The 15,440-nt window shown below is 40.0% G+C and overlaps 1 non-coding gene across 1 annotated transcript; it reads left to right on the top strand.

Annotated features, from left to right (window-relative positions):
• Positions 1-14,775: 14,775 nt before the first annotated feature.
• LOC132434690 (U6 spliceosomal RNA) lies at positions 14,776-14,880 on the top strand. The gene has a single exon (XR_009521404.1). It is a non-coding gene; the product is annotated as a U6 spliceosomal RNA (small nuclear RNA).
• Positions 14,881-15,440: the final 560 nt, after the last annotated feature.

The following is a 15,440-nucleotide window of genomic DNA, read 5'->3' on the forward strand; positions in this document are numbered from 1 at the left end:
TCCAAACACGAGTTTCGCTACAGTTTCCAACACAAGAAAGAGGGAGAAATGGCACAGAAGGTGATAGCATGACACACTGAGGCACCAAACTTGAGTCCTCCAGCCTCCTCTGTGCTCAAAGCTTTACCTTGGCTGTTCCCCTCAGCTTTCAACTGGCTTCAATTACCTCTAGATTTAGCTTCAACAAACAACCAAGTATTGAAGACTCAATTTTCCATTCTTCAAAGTGCATTACCAGAAAAAGTGAAATGCAAGGCAACAAAGAGCGTTTAATCATTAGGATCTTGCCCCTTGCTGTGGTGAAACCACACGGCTTGGCCCACTTCCAAGGCTAGAATTAATGAATGAGCAGGATTCTCAGGGAAAGCCTTTAACTACAGTCTGCTTAGCCCACAGAGCCTGCCCCTTTATTGCTCTTGGCATGTCTGCCTCTGTTTCTAATGGATCATCTTCCCGGGGGAATACGCACAGGGGGAAAGGTGCAGCCTTATGAATTCCTGTTTCCATTTCTTTTCTTCTCTTTAGAAACAGACTTAAGGAGATTTAATTATGCTGAAGCAGAAAAATCTTGAGTCTTAAGACTAAGACAGCAATCAACTGTGGTTCCTCTCTGTCATTTCTCAGCTGTGGGGAATTTGACGCTTGCAGCCATGCTCCTAGGCTACAGTATCCCAATATCCAAACTTCCTTCAGCTCGGACCTCATGGGCCTCACAGCATCAGCATCACAGATCCCTCTACCTATACTCTACCTTCTTGAAGAGGCAGTGTGTTATTGAGTCAGGGTCAAGGGCAATGCTGGCTACATCCTAGGGCTGGAACTTCATTAGATAAGCTAGGTTAAGAGCTTTTTGGCTTCTATTCTTGGTCTCCTCTCCTGATTGCTTCTCTCTGTTGGGCCAGCCTAAAGCTAGAGCAGGAAAACAGGCCTGAGGATGCTTTGTGACATTTATTGTATGTAGGCTACCCAATAATCATATCCTTCTTCTTATACAAATGTCACCTCAATAGGCTTTTAAGGAGTTCCATCTACCCTCTCTAGACACAGACTGGCAACTGGCAACGAATCACCCTGCCCACCTCTAACCGATGGGTGAGCACATGACATAAGCTGGGGCCACATACCCTCCCTCCCCCAAATTTTACTCTTCAGCAGGATGATTAGAAAAACTGAACACAGATTTTTTTCTTGAGGAAGAGGACTGTTTAGGGGAAGACACATTATCAGTTCCTGCTCTAAAGAGTCCACTTATCCACCTTCTACTGCCCCCAGCACACACAGACGCATGCTGTTGTCCTGTTCATCAGCCTCCCTTCTGTTCCATGAGTAATTCCACATCCTTCCAATAAATTCATTCTTTGCATCAGTTAACCAGAGTCAGTTTCTGATACTTGAAACCAAGCAGCTGCATAATAGGTTCATTTTTTTCTCAGTTAAATAAAGCCAACTCAAGGATGTAACTGGTCTCTAAAGATGGTCTATGCTTCCAATCTTCAAGGAAATCTTTGTAAATGTACATTATATTTGTGTGGCACTTCCAGGCTTTAAAGTACTCTCTCTCTCTCTCTCTCTCTCTCTACACACACACACACACACACACACACACACACACACACACACAGCACGTGCATATATATAAGTACGCATTCATATATACACGTGCGTGTGTGTGTGTATGTGTGTGTGTGTGTGGAGAAGAATAGAGAAAGAGAGAATCATTCTCAACTGAGACTAAAATAAAACAAACAGCTCTCCAACTCTGTGACATAAATAGCTATTGAACACAGAAAAAAAGTGAAATGAGGTGCTTAGAAAAAGAATGGCATTGTAAATGTCCTCAGATTTTCTGGCTCCAGCCGAGAATGCTTTTAAGTAAACAACACACAAAAGCATAAAACCAAATGCTTTAACACTTACTAATGAAGTATTATAGACCCCTTATCTCATTGAATCCTCTTCATAGCCATCTGGGATACTATTAGGCTTATTTAACACTATGAAGTAAATGAGAATTTCAAGTAAATTGTCTTGTGTCTCAGCTAACAAATTAGAAAAACAAGATGATGCAACACCAGATCGTTTGGAATGCCAAGTCTATGTTCTTTACCCCACATCATATCCACCCTCTGCAATGGGGGAAGAAACATATCCTTAATGGACTTAAATCAGAAAACACTTTTAATAAACATTACTTGATAATAAACGGTTTAACTATGGGAGGGAGGGGTAAATTTCTGCCACTGAACATACATCAACGCAAATTCAAGGTAGATTAAAGAGTTCAATGTTTAAAAATGGAGCAATAACCAAGTAGAATAAAATATAGGCAAGATTTTTCTGATCTCAGGGTGGGGAAAGCCTTTCTAAGCTAAACAAAGGAAGCACCTTAAAAGACATTATTGATATATTTGACTGCATACCTATTAAAAACATCTGTAGCACAAAAAGTACTATGAATTGAATCCAAAAACAAACAGGAAAAATATTTCCAAAATACATTATGCAAGATAGTTTTAGTATATACATATTTCTTCTGAAATAAAAATATTAATCAACACTTCAATATAAAAATATACTCAACAGTCGTACAGTCAAATCACAGAAGTAATAGATAGGGGAAGAATACATCTAATTTAAAAATACAGGTTCTCTAATAATGAAAGAAATACAAATTAAATAAACTATGAGTTTCTATTTTCACATACCACATTGACAAAAGTTTTTTAGTTGTATCAATACTATTACAACACTGAATGCACTGAGTAATTCTGTAGCAAACACTTTAATAATATGTAACAAACACCTTAAAAATGTCATTATAACTTGTCTCAGTGGGGAAGTGTTTTAAAAATACATTACATTTATATGATAAAACGCAAGGCAGTTATTAGGTGATAGGATGATTTTCATCTTCTTTGTTTACATGTATACATGTAAACATGTTTACATGTTTGTATTTTCCAAATTTTTACAGTGAGTATCTACAGGACAATGTGTGTGTATGTACATACATATAAACACATATATTGCTATACATACACACATGTATATATATATACATACATATAAATGATTTTTTAAATTTTGCACATTTAAGTTTGTATGTATTCGTGTGTGCGTTTATTGAGAATTTTAAACTCAATGGGGCATAAATAAGAAATCATTTCATTCTTATTTTGTCAAATCTCCCTTTTCCCTCCCGTGTTGATACCCTAGGCAGAGTCCATAATTTCTGGATTCTTTCAGTGATTTGGAAACTCAGTCTTTTCATTTTAAAACAGAGTTTGTTCTCTGCTTTGGGGCTCTCTCCGGCTCCAACCCCAGGCAATGCCCCAGCTTAGAGGCCCTCAGATGGAGAGGGGGCCGTGGTCTGCACTTGCTCTTTCTAGGTTGAGGTGGGGAAGGACGTGGTGGCTCCTGGGATACCCCCTGCTCTCCTTCTTATGGACGCAGATTTTCCTCTCTGAGGGGCAAGGAGCCCAGGAGGCTCCACTGGTGGAACCCGCAGAGCCCTCTTCACATGACTCCCTGGTTTGCAAGATCTGCCTGTACACCCACTTCTGCACCCTTTCTCCTCTCCGCCACTCTGATGTTGCCAGAGCCTTTTGTTTCTGAGGCTTCTATCCGAGCAATTAAGCCATTCAGGATAGAGGTCTCCGGGGCTTACCCGTCATGGGGAGTGGAGAAAGAATTAGAATACAGAGGAGGCAACTAAATGCCTCTGGACACCTCAATTTATCTTCATTCCTGTCCCCATGAGCTCTCGCCTTCCAGCTCCCTGCCTCCCACTCTCCTCCAACTCATTCTCCACCTGCAGCCCAAGGACTCCTTCTAAAACCCACATCCAATTGCTTAAAAACCTTTCAGTGATTTCCCGCACCCTGAGGGTAAGCTCTAAAGCTACTCACGGGGCTGTGAAATGGCATCTGGTTTCTTCTTAGTGTCTACCTTCATTTGGTCCTCCACTTCCTCTCCCATCTTAGCTGCACTGAATGTTTACCCATCTCCAACTAGCCGCACTCTCCACATTAGGTCTCCACACACGTGTTCCCATTTCCCAACATACGCTCCGCCATGCCCAGTCCTATCACATCTGCCTCCCCCTTCACCTAATCAGTGTCTGCCCATTCTTCAGATTGCAGTCTAATCTATTACAATCCCTCAGGGAGGTCCCCCTCCTGAGACAGGGCAAGGGCCCCATGGACCCTTCCATCACCTGTCATACACTCATTATACTATTTTGCAATCACTGATTTAATTTCTGTGCTCTCTCATAGGCCATGGTTCCGTTGAGAGTTAGAATTGCATCTGCCATATTTACATGGGTTTATATCCTCAAGACCTAGCACTTAGTCACTTAACCCAGAATAATAAATACATAATGAGGATTTAACTATAAACGAATTCCTAAACTTGGATTGAAGGCTGCTTAAGGGTATCTGGCATGGTCCTCTGCAGGACACAAGCTGAATAATCAAAAAGAACTGAATAAAAGGTGTATTTTTTCCAAACTGTGGGCACAGCCTATGGAAAGCAGCAAGGGTGGAACAGCATCCTAAGACATGTACCTAAGGAAGCACTTACCACCCCAAGGCACAAAGGGGAACAGAAGGGAGCCTGGGTCAGGATCTACTCAGAGATAGGGCTGCACAGAGAAGGATACCTGAGCAGAAGAAAAGCTGATATGAACCTGCAATTCAGCAGGGAGTCAGGGAATGAATACCTGAACTTCTCCCTCCTCTCCACCCCCATCTCCTGTTGGTGTCTTCCATTGCCTGAAAAAATCCAAAGCCACAGGACAAGGAAGTACAGTGATGTGGTCCATCTAAACCAGGTTTCCAGGGTGCAGAGCAGGGTGGAGAAGAAGGGAGGGTAGATTTGGAGTGGTACCAGCACCAGCAGAGGTTTTCCTAGCTCTACATTTCTTTGCATCCCCCTCAGTGCCTGGCACAGAAACAGTGGGCCATAAACACCCATGAAAATGGATCCACTAAATTGAATTGAATGAAACAGAATGGAATTGAATTGCTTTGAACTGAATGGAGCGAACCAGACTGCTAAGTAGTTTCCAAGTCAAGAGTTGTCTTATATTTATGGTATAATCATGGATCTTGCACCCCTGAATTCCAATACGGTCTCTCTAAGCCTCCTGGTTTAGCAGAGTTTGGAATGCACAACATCCCGTGTTCCGAGCAATTCCAGTGAATCCTGCAATTCACTGTTACATGACACTGTATGTAACTTCATATGTTATCTTTAATTCCTGGGTCTCCCTCCCCACTAAGTTTATAATGCATGGTAAATTGGGCAAAGAAATATTGTTTGTCTTTAGGGTTTCAAACCCTAAGAGGTAGTAGACTTTTAGAGGTTTATACACATGCATTAAAAAATGAAAAAAAGGAAAGTGCCACTTTTACGTGGGATTTCCAACATTTTGCAGCAGCATGTGTACAAGCCTCCAGGTGCTGGTATTGGCTTGTAGAGAGCAGCACCTTGTGAACACAAAGCTGGTAATTTACCTGGTGCAGCGTCTGGGAGCACAGAGCCATTTGAACAGCAGCTGATGCTGGGGCAGGTGGTGTGCCCAAGGCATTACTGGCATCCCTTTAGGAGAGCAGTTAGAGTCCTGGAGTTAGAAGGGTCACACGGGCCGAGTCAGGCTGACTCTAAAATAACCTGTCGAAAATCAGTCATTTTAGTGGAAACAATTACCAAACTCTTAAAGTAACAATCAGATGATTAGATAGTCCCCTGTTTACCCAATCATGTTATTGATATTTTACCATAGGCCCAGTCTTTAAAAAAGACAATTTAAACCCAGTAATTAAACTTGAACACAATGCGGGACTTCCCTGGTGGCACAGTGGTTAAGAATCTGCCAGCCAATGCAGGGGACACGGGTTCGATCCCTTGTCTGGGAAGATCCCACATGCCGTGGAGCAACTCAGCCCGCAAGCCACAACTACTGAACCTGCATGCCACAACTACTGAAGCCCACACTCCTAGAGCCCATGCTCCACAACAAGAGAAGCCACTGCAACAAGAAGCCCACGCACCCCAACAAAGAGTAGCCCCCGCTCACCACAACTAGAGAAAGCCTGCGCACAGCAATGAAGACGCAACGCAGCCATAAATTTAAAAATAAATAAATTAAAAATAAAAGAAAACTTGAACACAATGCAAGTCCAAAGTGTCTAGTTGGACTAGAGGGTCTTTTATGACTCTGGTAGTGGAACAGAACCCAACCTAGCTGCTATAGGAAAATTACTCTTTGTCAGATTTTTGGTATAATAATGAAAATCATAATAATTTCACCCACAGTTAAAACAGTCTGTGTAATTAAATCATGGTATAATGGGATTATACGACTATACACAGGCTGAAAAATCACTGATCTTGATGTCAAGATCTGACAGAACACAAAACAGAAACCCACAAAAACCTCATAAAAGTAGTGTTTATAGAGTCAACTATAAAATAGCACAGTGATGTGATCAGTTGTGTAATATGGAAACAAAAAAAAAAGTTACATCATTCATTAAAACCTACCTAGTCTGTTCATTCCAAAAAAGAAGTCATTTTAAATTAGGTTAAAATAGCATAAAAGGAGGTGGAGATTTGAAAATGATAAGGACACACTTTAAGCCAAAAGATTTTACGTCACTTTGCTGTGCAGCAGTGATCGGCACAACGTTGTAAATCAACTCTACCTCAATAAAAAAAGATTTTTTAAATAGCTATCCACTAATGAAAAATCTGAAAGACAAATTAAGGAAACACTCCCATTTACCACTGCAACAAAATGAATAAAATACCTAGGTATAAACCTACCTGGGGAGACAAAAGACCTGTATGCAGAAAACTATAAGACACTGATGAAAGAAATTAAAGATGATACCAACAGATGGAGAGATATACCATGTTCTTGGATTGGAAGAATCAATATTGTGAAAATGACTATACTATCCAAATCAACCTACAGATTCAATGCAATCCCTATCAAATTACCAGTGGCATTTTATATGGAACTAGAACAAAAAAATCTTAAAATTTGTGTGGAGACACAAAAGACCCCGAATAGCTAAAGCAGTCTTGAGGGAAAAAAAATGGAGCGGGAGGAATCAGACTCCCTGACTTCAAACTATATTACAAAGCTACAGTAATCAGACAATTTGGTACTGCCACAAAAACAGAAACACAGATCAATGGAACAAGATAGAAAGCCCACAGATAAACCCACGCACCTATGGTCAGCTAATCTATGACAAAGGAGGCAAGGATATACAATGGAGAAAGGACAGTCTCTTTAATAAGTGGTGCTGGGAAAACTGGACAGCTACATGTAAAAGAATGAAATTAGGATACTTCCTAACACCATACACAAAAATAAACTCAAAATGGATTCCAGACGTAAATTTAAGACTGGACACTATAAAACTCTTAGAGGAAAACATAGGAAGAACACTCTTTGACATAAATCACAGCAAGATCTTTTTTGATCCACCTCCCAGAGTAATGGTAATAAAAACAAAAATAAACAAATGGGACCTAATGAAACTTAAAAGCTTTTGCACAGCAAAGGAAACCATAAACAAGACGAAAAGACAACCCTCAGAATGGGAGAAGATATTTGCAAATGAATCATCAGACAAAGGATTAATCTCCAAAATATATAAACAGCTCATGTAGCTCAATATTAAAGAAACAAACAACCCAATCCAAAAATGGGCAGAAGACCTAAGTAGACATTTCTCCAAAGAAGACATACAGATGGCCAAGAAGCACATGAACAGCTGCTCAACATCACTAACTATTAGGGAAATGCAAATCAAAACTACAATGAGGTATCACCTCACAGCAGTTAGAATGGGCATCATCAGAAAATCTACAAACAACAAATGCTGGAGAGGGTGCAGAGAAAAGGGAACCCTCTTGCACTGTTGGTGGGAATGTAGATTGATACAGCCACTATGGAGAACAGTATGGAGATTCCTTAAAAAACTAAAAATAGAATTACCATATAATCCAGCAATCCTACTACTGGGCATATGCCAAGAGAAAACCATAATTCAAAAAGACACATGCACCCCAATGTTCATTGCAGCACTATTTACAATAGCCAGGTCATGGAAGCAACCCAAATGCCCATCAACAGATGAATGGATAAAGAAGATGTGGTACATATATACAATGGAATATTACTCAACCATAAAAAGGAACGAAATTGGGTCATTTGTTGAGAGGTGGATGGATCTAGAGACTGTCATACAGAGTGAAGTAAGTCAGAAAGAGAAAAACAAAATCGTATATTAACACATGTATGTGGAACCTAGAAAAATGGTACAGATGAACCGGTTTGCAGGGCAGAATTTGAGACACAGATGTAGAAAACAAACGTATGGATATCAAGGGGGGAAACCCGCGGGGGGGTTGGGATGGTAGTGGGATGAATTGGGTGATTGGGATTGACATGTATACACAGATGTGTATAAAACTGATGACTAATAAGAACCTGCTATATAAAAAAACAAATAAAAGAAAAAAAATAGTTATCGAAAATCACTGACCACCCTGAAACATTTTGAAACCGAGAGAACAAGGGCAAGATGGGAGAAGCAATTATTAAGGTGCTGAAAAGTCCAGAGACAGGGACTGGACCCCAGAGAACAAAGAACAAGATGGATGAACCCACTTCAGAGACAATTGTATCATGCATTGCTCACGTCAAGGATCTGAAAACCCAGGGGGCGTCTCTGATAGAGCCATCTTGGGAAGGTCAGTGTGACACCAAGCGTGTGACACCCTCCTGCTCTTCCCCATCTGCTCGTCCTGGACCCAACAACTGGAGAAGAAAGAAGAGAACCTGATAGGCAACAGAATCAAGGGTGGGGTGCCTCTACCCGTCATATGACCGTGGACCACAGAGCAAGTCTGAGCTTGATGGAGGGGAAAGGGAAACAACTCTGATTAGGATATAAGATTGAAGTCTTGACTTGGACCAGACTATATTTTTCAATACCTGAAATCAGACTGTTTCTTTCTGTTAAAGTGACTTGGCAGCTATGGGATTTTTTCCAAGCTGTTATCAAGGGACAGGGAAGAAAGACACATCAAAGAAGGCAGCAGTAGGCAGAAAAGAATGTTATTTCCTCTTTGTATTCAATTAATTCAATCAAGAAAACAGTTACTTGTGGAACTAAGTGTTTACAAACCCCAATCACGCTAATATTAATGCCCCCCACCGACACACAAAGTATTTTAAGAGGCATAGAGCCCACACAGAAAAGTTTGTCTGATTAGTCAGTCTGAGTCACTTACACATTCTCAAATTGAAGGAGACCAAGCCCCAGGATTGAGGGTCCTGATGGTCCTACCATAATTATGTAAAAGTGGGAAAGAACATTTCCCCTAAGGAAGGGATGCTGGAAAAGAGAAACAAACAAAAAACAAACAGTGGATGGACATTACAGTACCAAAGTGGAGCATATCACAGCAGCTGACCTACATGTTTTAGTTTTGTCTCAGTTGTCAGTAATCATCTCCTTCTGTCTTTTTCATTAATCTACTTTTTAAACTTCTCTCTTGAATATTAGGATTGATTAAAGGAATCAAAGAGCAGGACATCTGTGAGGCAGAGGGAGTGTGGGGTAGACTTCAGGTCAGCGGGTTCTTCCTGGAAGCTGTATGAACTTGGGACAAATGACCTCATAACTTTTAAGCCTTAACACTCCTTTAAAAACTTACAAAATTGACCTAACAAAGGAAAAAAAAAACAGTCAACGGTCACATGAGTGACTTCAGAAGCAACTTAATTAGGTATTGGTTTTCATTAGAGGAATAAATATATAATCTATATTATGGTGCATCCAGTGGGTTTTAAAGATAAGATCAAGAAACATGAAAGTCACCTTTTATGTTAAACAATAAAGAGATTTATATAATAGACTGCCCCGGTAATAAAGGTCTAAATAGAAGGGAAAGAAAGAGGATAGAAGAGAAATAGAAACGGAGAACAAAAATTTCAAGGAAAAGGCAGAGGCAGAGACAAACACAAACAAATTACAAAGAAAGAAAAACCAGGCAGGGTGAGCGAAACAAGCTGGGGGTGGGGGGGGTGGTGGGGAGCGGGAAATACAAGCTAGTGTCTGTATGGTAGGAGCGCCATCTTGTGGCGTAAAAGGATAGTGCAGCTGATGGCTTCTGACGCCTTCTTCCTCTCTCTCAACTACACAGTAACTGCAAACAGTAACTTCATTTTCTTGGTACATTTGTAACGAACCAAGTGAAATTAAATAGCGGGAAAAGCCCAATGTATGGAATGAGGTTTCCCAATTCTTCCGAGGGGAAACAATGGCTCATAGAACATTCCAAACATTACAAAAATGAGATACACCTGAAAACATTCAGAACAAATCTAAAAATGATGACATTTGTAAGTAAAGCTTTCTTAATATTAAGTTTCCTGTGACTTCTGTTTCATTTACCTCAATTAATTCATTTATTCATTCAACAAAGCATATTTATTGAACATACATGATGTGCCCCAAATAGCACTCTGTGGGTGGGAGATACAGCAGCTCCTGACCAATGAAGCTTCTGTTTCAGTGGAAGATAAACAATCCAGAAATAAACAAGTAAGTATAAAGTGCCAATTGGGATTGGGTGCTACAATGCTAACCAAAGCAGGATGTGGCAGATAGGAAACATGGGGGTGAGAGAGGGCATTACTGTTTTATCTGGGATGGATAGAATGAAAATGAGCAGAGACATGAAGTGAGGGAGTGAGTCATGTGGCTTTAGGGGGAAAACAAACCCAAAGGGGACTAAGAGACAGAGGTGCTCAGGCTCTGGAGTCAGACACACTTGAGCTAGAACCCCAGCTTATCATTTACCAACTCTGTTACTTGATCTCTCCAAGCTTGCATTTCTTCAACTACAAAATGAGAATTAAAATGCTTTCTTTGTTATACTCTTGGAAGATCAAATGGGGATAAAATGTTGCAAAGGTTATATGCATATAAAGTGCTTTGCACAGTGCCAGGCACGTGGCTTGTATACAAAAGTGGGGGCGGGAGGGATAAATTAGGAGTTTGGGATTAGCATGTACACACTACTATATATAAAATAGAAAACCAACGAGGACCTACTGTGTAACACAGGGAACTCTACTCAATATTTTGTAATAACCCATAAGGGAAAAGAATCTGAAAAAGTATGTGTGTGTGTATATATATATATATATATATATATTTATTTATTTATTTATTTATTTATTTATTTATTTATGAATCACTTTGTTGTATACCTGAAGTTGACACATTGTAAATCAACTACCTTTCAATTAAAAAAAACAATAAACATTAGCTATTACCTATGTCAGTTTTTTTTTTTTTTTTTTTTGCGGTGTGTGGGCCTCTCACTGTTGTGGCCTCTCCCATTGCGGAGCACAGGCTCCGGACGCGCAGGCTCAGCCGCCATGGCTCACGCGCCCAGCCGCTCCGCGGCATGTGGGATCTTCCCGGACCGGGGCATGACCCCGTGTCCCCTACATCGGCAGGTGGCCTCTCAACCACTGCGCCACCAGGGAAGCCCCCTATGTCAGTTTTGATCCATGTGACATTATAGACACAGATTTGAAAACACCTTGATTCTTACGTTTTTATGGGATTGTTCAATAATAATAGCTACTATCGAGTGCTTACTCTCTTCACCTTATGTTAAATCGTCACAATATGTCAAAAAGGGGTAATATTATTTCCATTTTACAGATGAGGAAACTGAGGCCCGAAGAAGTTAAGTAGCTCGCCCATGTTCATTCATGCAGTCTGTGTGAGCCAGAATTCAGACCCAGGCAGTCTGACTGCAGAATCTGTGTTCTTAGTCACAACAGGAAACTAGCCCTCAGTTAGTTGTGCACAGAAGGCAAGTGTTGGAAGCCAGAATCCGAACCCAGACTTCTCATTTCTTCCCCTCCATGTACCTCTCATTCAGAATTACTTGATTTAATCTCTGTGATTCAAATTTGATCATTACACCCAAACTGCACCAATATGATGCCAAAACAATTGATCAGTGAAAAATAAGATTTCAAATCACCTACCTAGTTGTTTTTCATATTAGGGGAAATAGCAACCCATTAGGGAGTTGTGAAACCAATTTGGTCAATGGTAATCAGCTTCTTTTAAAAAGATGAAATAGGGCTTCCCTGGTGGCGCAGTGGTTGAGAGTCCGCCTGCCGATGCAGGGGACATGGGTTCGTGCCCCGGTCCGGGAAGATCCCACATGCCGCGGAGCGGCTGGGCCCGTGAGCCATGGCCGCTGAGCCTGCGCGTCCGGAGCCTGTACTCCACAACGGGAGAGGCCACAACAGTGAGAGGCCCGCGTACCGCAAAAATAAATAAATAATAAATTAAAAAATGAAATAGATAAAATGTAAAACACCATATAGGTACACATAGTAAGGATATTTTCAAGTAAACCTTTGTTTCACGCGCGCACGTGCGCGCACGCGTCTATTTAAGTCCTCAGCACTCTCTGTATTGTGACGTAAAATGCATTTCTTACAGTGCGCCTCAATCTAAATATCTCAAAAAACACTGATTTAGGTGATACTCTTTAATCTTCTCAAAAAGATTAGTTGCTCAATTATACTTTTTGATTTCCAATCTAGCCTGTTGAAAATCAGGTATGTACATCATAAGATGAATTACCAGAATGGAATTTTCATGCCTTGTTCAGATATGTTGCTGTCATGGACAAACCAAGTCTTTACCTATATGTTATCAGCAAATCTGGAACAAGAGTACAATTTTTACTCTTTAGTGTTTATTATTCTTCCCAAAGACTTGTTGGATTTTTTTTCTTTCATTGAGGAGACAAGTCATTTTATCCTCCAACACATACTGCCTCATTTTACTAATCATAAAATTTATGTCACACATTGAAAAAGAATAAACAAATTACAAGCCTTAAAGAGACAGGTTGTATTTTCAACTAGTAGGTGAGCTTATAGACCATATATTCAGCCATCCTCAGGCATTCTTCAAAGTTGGAAATGTCAGGCATTTATATGGTTTATTTGTAAAGCACTAACAATAATTGGAACATTATGGTCTTATTATTTGCCAAAGAAATTTATTTAAGCAATTCAAGTGGTTGAAGGTTAAGGGTGTAGAAAAATGTCATGTGACACCACATAAAATTTTATTACTGTTTTTGCACTTACATAACTTAGAAACACCTACTTAAAATAAATAAATAAATAAATAAATAGCTTCCTCCCTTATGACAAAAGTTTAATCTTAGCTCACACTTTTAGAGACATGACATTGGGTAAATGATGTTTTGATAGCTTTAGAATTTTCTGTACAAAATATGATTTGGAGCGAAAAATATCAATACTCAAAACTAATCAGTAATCAATCAGTTCTCATAGTATGGACTTCGAGGCAAAAAACAAACAAAAAACAGAAAACCTTCAACGTGTCTGATATTTTAGTCCTATGGTTGGCTTTCCTTGGTGTCCTTCAGTCAGTATCAGAGAAATTTTTGAAATTGAAGAACAGAAATGATCAGAGCTCCTTCTCTACTCACCTTCCATATCACCACCATCTCTAATGCTACCACTTCCACCATTACCAGACCTACAAAGTCTAGAGCCCTCTATGGGGAAAGCAATGAGTTCCTAAGTCTTGTCATCAGCCCACCAGCCTTCACGTAATAATCATTTGCTTCCCTATCTCTCTGCATCTCCACAATTCTATTCACCAACCACAGAACAACTGATTTCCAAGAAAAGACTTAACACTTCTATGGCCCTGATTTTCCTGATCATTTCTGGGTTTGAATACTTTGTCCTCCAATCCTCAGAAACAGGGTTAAAATTGTGCCACACCTCCGTGGTTGCAGCCTCTGTGACAGGTATCACTTATCGCTCTTTCCTGCTGAGCCCAGACACAGCTTCAGAATCCTCCTCAACCCTGCAACTGGGGCAACCACTAGCAGCTAAACAGAGTTGACATGAGATTGAATGCATTTGACCTTCGTGTTACACACCATCATAATGTCTAAAACCAACACTTTAACATTCAAACACTATATCTCAGACCGTCCCTGGCATTTGAGAGGGGAACAAAAACCAATGTCAGACAACATGTTTGATTTTAAGGTTTGGAGGAAAGGGTTGCAGAATTTTGCATAATAAGGAAACGAATAGCTTCCAGGGAACAAAAATGGCCATGATTAATATGACCAAATAATGGGAAATCTAGTTCATCCCCATGTCTAGCATTTTGCCCCATTGATCAACCCAAAATCAAACCTTTTGTCAAATAAAGAGCTGTTAGTTTTTAGATTTAAACAAAATTGACACTACAGCTATGACAATGACAATGTCCCCTTTCTCGAGGACATTTGCAGTAGAAGTCACATCTCAAAGGGGAACCAAAGGACTTCACTTTAAAAGGATTTGACTTTAAAGAATTTCAGCCAGGAGAAAACTGGAAATCTTTGGTTATGGCAAGATAATATATGTAATATATTAATTTATGTCTTATACTAGTCTAAACTAAGGTACTTATCCCACTCTGGACTCAAACAGGAGCCAAGTTTTCACTTTTTTCCCCATGGAAAGTGGGCAAGATCCCCACAAAAGACATAGAGTATCATCTGAAGAAAATATCTGATCTACCCAGACATCAGCATTAAGCTGAGAGGAAGTAGTATTTGAGTTTCTTTTAGAAGGGATAGGTTTAATTGAAAGAACATATGTTGGAGGCTCACTTCGGCAGCACATGTACTGAAATTGGAACAGTACAGAGAAGATTAGCATGGCCCCTGAGCAAAGATGACACACACATTCATGAAGTGTTCCATATTTTTAGAATCTGAAAAATAATAGATATATATATATACATATGTGAAACTGAATCACTTTGCTATACACCTTAAGCTAACACAACATTGTAAATGAACTAGACTTTAATAAAAGAAAAAAATTGGGTAAGTTGGGTGGGGGGAGCAATTGGATCCCCTTCCCCCAATTAATAACATTAAATGCAGGAAACTGACAGGCTTCTTTAGTAAAATAAACATAACTAAGTTAAATAACAGCTATGCAACATAACACACTGTGTTTGTAGTCAATGCATTTAATCGGAGTTTTTGGAGTCTTCATACTAAAGTGGAATAAAAATTGTTTTGAGGATTAGAGATGGTATACACAAAGTCCTTAGCACATAGTAGGTGCCCATGTAGTGCAGTCAGGGCAGCTTCAGGGGCTGATGTCTTCATGGTCATGACATCCTTTGTTTACTGATATAGCAGGTGACATTATTTGTCCAAAGTAGAGAGAGGAAAAATATATTGGTGACATGTGGGACTGTTGAGGTTGTTTCCTCAGGAATTGGTGGGTATTGATCCTACTCTAGCACGTGCCATGA

This window comes from Delphinus delphis, chromosome 11 (genome assembly GCF_949987515.2).
Source record: "Delphinus delphis chromosome 11, mDelDel1.2, whole genome shotgun sequence".
Taxonomy (NCBI): domain Eukaryota; kingdom Metazoa; phylum Chordata; class Mammalia; order Artiodactyla; family Delphinidae; genus Delphinus; species Delphinus delphis.